This window comes from Mangifera indica, unplaced genomic scaffold, assembly GCF_011075055.1.
Source record: "Mangifera indica cultivar Alphonso unplaced genomic scaffold, CATAS_Mindica_2.1 Un_0003, whole genome shotgun sequence".
NCBI classification, from domain to species: domain Eukaryota; kingdom Viridiplantae; phylum Streptophyta; class Magnoliopsida; order Sapindales; family Anacardiaceae; genus Mangifera; species Mangifera indica.
In genome coordinates this window covers 317,961-325,551 of record NW_025401095.1, presented here as the reverse complement: position 1 = coordinate 325,551, position 7,591 = coordinate 317,961, and the positions used below count along the sequence as shown (strand labels likewise).

At 32.3% G+C, this 7,591-nt stretch overlaps 1 pseudogene; it reads right to left on the bottom strand.

Annotated features, from left to right (window-relative positions):
• Window positions 1–2,552: 2,552 nt before the first annotated feature.
• On the bottom strand, window positions 2,553–4,685 carry LOC123205344 (annotated as a pseudogene).
• Between the last annotated feature and the right edge of the window lie 2,906 nt (window positions 4,686–7,591).

The following is a 7,591-nucleotide window of genomic DNA, read 5'->3' as shown; positions in this document are numbered from 1 at the left end:
TCGCTATTCCAATCCCAACTTGCATTTTCATTGAAAATTACATTTCTGCTTATAATTATTTTGCACTAAGAGGGTTATATAACCAATATGCTTTTGATTGAGTACAATACCAACAAAAATACATTTTTTAGAATTCTCTTCAAGTTTATGATGCACTTGAGAGTTTACCAAAATGTAAGAAATACAACCAAAAACTCTTAAGTGGCTTACTGATGGCTTTGTACCTCTCCAAACTTCATATGGTGTTTGATTTAAGATGACCTTTGTTGGAGAAACATTCAACAAGTAAACTGATGTTGCTATTGCTTCGGCCTAAAAAAGATTCAGTAGTCCTATAACTTGTAGTAATCTTCTAACCATTTCTACAACCGTGTGATTCTTTTGTTCAATTACACCATTTTGCTCTGGGATGCAGTCATCTCTCTATGAATGCCATTTTCTTTACAAAAAAGATTGAATTTGATAGATAAAAATTTTCCACCATGATTTGTGTGTAGCGTCTTTATACAAGCACCACTTTGCTTTTCCACAAAAGCCTTGAATTTTCTGAAATTCTTAAAAGCCTCTGACTTGTTGGTTAGAAAATACACCCAATTCATTCGACTACAATCATCAATAAAGAGCAAAAAATACTTACTCCCACCAAGTGATATAGTTTTCATAGGTCCACACAAATCAGCGTATATCAACTCAAGACATTTAGAGGCTCTCCATGATTGCCCACTAGGAAATGATTTTCTTGCTTGTTTTCCATAAATACATCCTTTACATAAATCAAGTGAACCAATTTGAGGTAGGTCATGAACCATACCTTTTTGACTCAATAACTTCAAGCCTTTGATATTAAGATGCCCATATCATAAATGCCATGATTTCGACTCGATCTTTTTGCTAACAACAAGAGCTTGATTTTCCATATTAGAAATTTTGAGTGGAAACATTTTTTTATTAGTCATAGGTAAATTCACCATAGGGTGCCCGAATTTATTTTTAATAATACACTCCCCATTGTTAAACAAAATTGCATATCCATCAGCCATTAATTGTCCTACACTCAACAAACTATGTGCAAAGTGAGGAACAAAGAAAACATCAACAAGTAATTTTACTTTACCATAGCTTGTCTCCACTGCAACTGTGCCCTTCCCTTCAACTTGCATCAACTTGTTATCTCTAAGTCTAACTTGTAGCTTCTGTGACTCATCAAGATCTTAAAACAATGATCTATTGCCAATCATATGATTCGAGCACCCACTATCAACAAGCCAAACATCACTTGGAACTTTGTTAGTATGAAAATGAGCCATAAAGAACTTACTTTCTTGATTTTCTTCTTCCACATAATTTGCTTGATTCCAACAGCTACCTTCACATGCCCAAAACTTTTCGCAATTAAAGCATTGGATAACATTCTTGTTCCATTTTGCTCTCCCATGGATCGCCTTTCTTGCCCTTGAAAATGACCTCTGCCTCGTCCTCTACCACGAAAGTCGCCTCTTCCATGTCCTCTACTAGTGGACATATCCTTTTTGTTTTCCTCCCCCTTCACTTGAAATGTCTTTTCTTCACTCTTCCCTTGTGATCTGTTTAGCCTTGCCTCATGAGCTTGCAAAGAACCCATTAGCTCATCAAAGGAAAAAATGGACAAATCCTTAGATTCCTCAATTGCAGCTACAACATGATCAAACTAAGGAGTTAAACTCCTCATAACCTTCGCAACAATAGTTTGATCAATTATTTGGTCTCCGTATGACCTCATTTGACTAATAATTGCAATAACTCTAGAAAAAAAAAATCTTGGATTGATTCATTTCCTTTCATGATTAAAGTTTCAAACTCATGTCTAAGAGTTTGGAGTTTCACAACTATTACCTTCGATGAGCCTTGAAACTCAGTTTGCAAAATTGTCCATGCTTGCTTTGAAGTGGTAACTGCTGCAATTCTTGAGAAAACAGTCTTGTGAACTCCTTGTTGGATGAAGAACAGTGCCTTTAAGTCCCTCCTTCTATTCTCCTTAAATAGATTCTCTTCATCTAGATCACCAAACCCATTCTCTACTAAGTCTCAAAGGTCTTGAGACTTAAATAGAGTCATTTTGCTACTCCAGAACTCATAACTCTCTCCTCTAAAAATGGGAATGGTAGGCTGTGAAATGCTCAGTGAATTTCCATTTGAAGCCATGGTGTTTCTATCTTTCTCTCAATACTATTAAGTTTTCCAATTGAATCTAAACCTGCTCTGATACCAAATTTGTTGGGAAAAGGGGCAAAATAAATTTGATATAATAGTAAAAAGAACAAGCATAATTGTAAGGATAGAATTATTTTTGAAAATGTATTTTTGATGATTTATTGACTTTAGAGAAAGCCTTTAAATAGGCTTATAGAGAACAACTTGGACTCAACTACATGGAGAAATACTAGACACATAAATAACAAAAATCTCACATAACCTGAACCCCATTCAGCTACATAACAAACTAAAGAAATATTAGCAGATGATAAATAAAATCCTAAAGACCAGTTCAAACAACGGTAATATGTAATTTTGGATCACTCTTCAACAATATCCATGTCTGTCATCTCAATCCTCACGTCCGGCTCTGAAGTAATGTGATCCTTCAGTTTCCTGTGTCCGAAAGCTCTTGTCATTGCCAATTACCCATCCACACGTGGAACATTCCCTGATTTCATTACCCTTGTTAGTTCATGGAAGTCGTCTTCTACCGTCATGTTATGAATTGGTTGTTACAGTATGCATTGTTTACTGGGCGCTTTAGACACAAATCCACCTCTGCTCTCAACAAGTTCTTTCTCTTTTTGGGGTTCATGATCTACTGTTATAGGTTTTGCTTCACAATTTTTACTTAAAATTGCTCGAGAGTCACCTACATTCGCCATAATTAGCTTCTCTCTGTCAATTAGTATTGTTGTAACTGCAGTTGACCTGCCTCGTGATTCGACTACTTTATCCAATATCTCATAGTCTGTGGCTTTGTATGCTCTCTTGAAATCCTTTTTTAGGACAGGTCCAAAAATCAGGCTAAGCAAAGCAAAGACAATCAGATTTCTTTTGAGTAAAATAGAATTTTCCTGAAGGCAATACCCTTTTTCGTACCTCACTTATAAAAGAGATGAGATTGCAAGTATTCTGCAACACTGCATCTCAAATGGCCGTCGAAAATTGCATATAGTCCTAGCTCATGGCCATTCATTTGCCTAGTTTCTGCCACAATGTAATCTTCCATTCCATGACCCATTTCCCTTTAACCAAATGAAACCCACAAGTAAGATGTAGTCTTGAAGGCTCCTGTTGCTCTTCTTCCTGTTCATTTTTACTGGTATCATGTTCATCAACCTCCTAAAATTATATGTTACAATTATCAACAATTTTTTTTCCTTCTCACTTCTCACTCAATAATTTACAAGATTATAATTTCTATTTTATTGAAGTGAAAGACATCCTGGAAATTTTCTATGGACACAAGGTGACGCAAGATAAACGTTGAAATGGACTGTGAAATCGTTCACGTAGACGATAAGACATTGATCTCATCATCTAGGTTGTAAAAAAAAAGAGAGCGAAAGTTTCCATTCTTATTTTCCTTTTAGTTTTGTTGAATAATATTAACAAACCTAACGTGGATGATATCATGGCCCATTCAATGCTTACCCTGTTCCACGAGGGAATATATTGTTACGACTTCAAGATAGATATCTTTCTTTATATTTTAACTATGAATCTTTAGCAGTGACTATAGTCAGGATGCATAAATTCAAAGGAATTTTGAGAAAGCTGTATACCTTAGCTTCAGAAGAATCGCCTTGTGATTGCTTTGGTTTTCTTTCTCTTACAAAAAGAAAACAGAAAATGGTGAATGAGAAATAGATCAGTTGGAAAAGAAAAATGGATAAAGAAAAGTACAACGAAAACTAATATGCTATTCGAAATTTCAGTTCAACAGCTAGAAGAAAGAGATATAATATCGGCAAACTCACTTGCATTTTGATTGACTAACAAAGTAAGAATGAAATTTGGTATATTTATAGGCATACCTTCACCTTTTGTAATAGTATCTCTTCTGGGAAATATTCTGCTCCCTACATGAAAATTAAGAAAACATCATATTCGTCATATAAATTATTGAAATTTGTGACCACTTCATCTATAAAGATGATGCATACAGATTCTGCTGTCTGATCAGTGGTCAAGAGGGACAAAGGGCAGCGTTCTTGAGTCTAGAAGCTATTTGAACTTAACCTTGAAAAATCACTTTAGAATTTATTCAAGGAATATGAATTTTAATAGAGTTTCTCTTAAGAATAAAAATTCAGATATATAAACATATTATTCTTTTTTATTACCAATTCATTAGCAAATATTAGATATTGAAATAATATTTTGACTAATGAACCAACATAAATTGATTGTGCATTGTCTTTATTATCTCTCTGGTTCGTTCATAAATTACATAGAAACTCAAGATATGGTGTCTTTTTTTTCCCCCCTTTATAAATGTTTGTGCATACCTTCAAATAGAGAGAATCTACTTTCTTCCTCAAGCTAGATGCCCTTTTCTGCAAGAGAAGATATATATCAAGTACTCTAAGCTGAGAAACATGAACTACAGAATATGATAGGCAAGAATTCACTGGACATAAGAAGATAAAAGTTACCTTCATCATTTCCGCAGGTAACTTGCACGGCTTTAATCCTTATGGTAGTGAAAGTTTATATATAGAGAGAGGAAAAGAATACAGGTGTCTCCATGTTCACACTGATGACACTTAATATTGAGGCACGTCTTGGTCATATATATATCAGCTTCTGTCTGTTACTGCTTGGGTGGAGATAAGAAGTTGCCTGCACCCACCCCTTTAAATGGGAAATATAGTCTCTTACTAAGAGACCCTTTTTCTTTCAAACTACAATAAAAATTAATCTACGGACCAAATAATTAATGACATTTTAAGTTTTGTTGCAAAATGGTTATTTTAAGGAAATTAACACCCAACTTTAGAGGAGAAATATTTAAGAACCATTTCACTTTTATTTGAATTAATTATTTCATAAGATGAAATTTTGATTTTGTTTACCAAAGTTTAACGTGTTAGGGATGAAATGTTTAAAGATAATTTTAGTTTTGTTTCAAAATGATATTTTAAGAGATAAAACTTAAGCTGTTTAGTGCTCAATTTTCAGTGTTTCAGTTGTGTGTGAGGGAATTATTTTGATATGAATTTTATTATTTCTAAAAAAAATTATAACTATACACTTTTGCGATTAAATTTTTTTTGGTTTATAATCGAACAAAATTTAGAAAACTATTAAGGTCAAAATATTATTTTATCACAAATTGTGGGAAATCCAAAAGCTGATACATTAACTTCTCCATTTTCCTTTAAAAAAAAAAAAGATACAGAAATTTTTACCATCAAAACACCTTGCTTATACAAAATTAATTAAATATTTATATCATAAAGTTTAGCATAATACCAAGATTACCTTATCTTTAATCTTGAAAATGTAAAATGGCTCTTGAACCTTTCAAAAGAGACGACTGGCTGTTGATCACAAAATAGTTAGTGTTTTACAAAGATTTTCTATAAAATTCATCTAAATTCAGGTAAGTGGTTCCAGTTTTATTCACTAAATATAATTAATGAATATTTCCATTAAAAAAAAAAAGAAAGCGAATTTTCATTTCGTGACACCTATCTTAATTGTTGACTTTGAAAAACAATAACTCTGCTTTTTTTTTTTTCTAAATTAATTTTATTATACATTGATGGTGGATTTTAAAGATTGAACTCGTTGTCCATAATAGTTATGACTAATAAGTCACATTAGACACATGCATGTGAGATGAGAAAAAATATCAATTTGAAATTGGAATAATAGGCTTTAATTCCTACTTGGAATCAACCTATTCTAGGTAAGTTCTGATTTCAATTTTATAGAATCAATCGATTCTAATTTCAAAATCATATGCTCTATAGTTACATAAATACAAAATATTGGTTGTCAAGTCAATATTGATACTCATATAATACGTTATTATATAAATAAATGTTATCTAGTCTTTAAAATCATTAAATCATATTATATATATATATATATATATTCAATTAAGAGTATTTAAAATTGGGTACATACATTTTTGTTGTATCTAAGTAATATGGGTTTCTTTTTCATAACCCACAAACATGACAACTAATATATTTGTAAAAAATGATGAAAATGTATATAAGTGATTTTGAACTTCACCCAAATATGCTGGGTAAAAATGTTGAGTACATAAATTTTCGTGGGAAACTGTTATTTAGCTTGGTATTTTCATCAACTTAATAAAAAATTTAACAAATTTTTTTTATAACAAATTTAAAATATGAGTGAAAAAGTAGACTTTTCAAAGTGGTAATTGTTTCATTATAAATAGGGTATATGTGAATCAGGTTAAGCTTGAATATTCTTTGACTTGAGTTTAGTTCAAATAAAAAATGGTGTGGCTCAAGTGAGCCAAAATTAAGAGTGACTCAAGTTCGACTCAAATAATAAATGATTTAGTTCGGATTGACTCAATTTCGATTCAAATTTATAACTAAACTCAATGCTTCAAATTCATGGTTTGGTTTGACTTAAATCGATGGTTTGAATTCGTGACTCAAATTTGTGACTTGAGTTTGTGACTTATTGATTAAATAATGTTGTTTTACCCAAATAATATACAATTTCACCAATTCGAGCCAAACTAAGCCATGAATTCTAACCACTAGTTCGAACTATGAATTTGAGTTGATCTGAATCATGTACTTGAACTGAGTTAAGCCATAAATTTTGAATTATGAATTTGAGTCAAACTCAAATCAAACATTTTTTGGCTTGAGTTCAATTCGATTTTACAAACGAACTGAATATTTTAACTTAGATTCTACTCGAACTCAAATTAAACAAATTCAAGCTGAGCATAATCAAGTCAAGCTGGTTTTTGAAATTGAATCAGCTTGGTTTGGATATAACATAAAATCATAAAGCAACAGAAAACAATATAAAAACGTATCATCCAAATTGGGGCGGGAAATAGTGATTCAGCCATAAAAAGCAACAAAAGCACAAAGTAATCTGGCCATCCTCTAGGCTGGGGGGGTCAGATGCCCACTGACCTAATTTTCTCCCCCTTTACAAAAGTAAACAAAAGAAAAATAATTGAATAAGAAAGCAGTTGATCTATGTTAGGAGATATTACGTCTGTTTGTTATCAGTCAATTTGGAAACTTGGCTGGCACTACCCTTGTACCAGAATTAAGTTTATTGCTAAAGCCATGTGATGATGCTACTATAAATATAATTAACCTTTCCTTTCTATGAGAATACTGGAGGTTAATTTTGTATGTGCTGTGGACTTTTGCCTTTCCTTTTAATTAGCCTAAAATAAATAAAATCTACCTATCTACAGCTTGTTTTTTTTTATGTGTATTAAGATTCTCAAAATGGATGAGAGATCTCCATCAACGTCGTGTATTGAATATATTCAGCAGCTTTATGGGCTTGGTTGGAAGGCAGGGGATACTTGAAATGTTCTGTTGTGTAT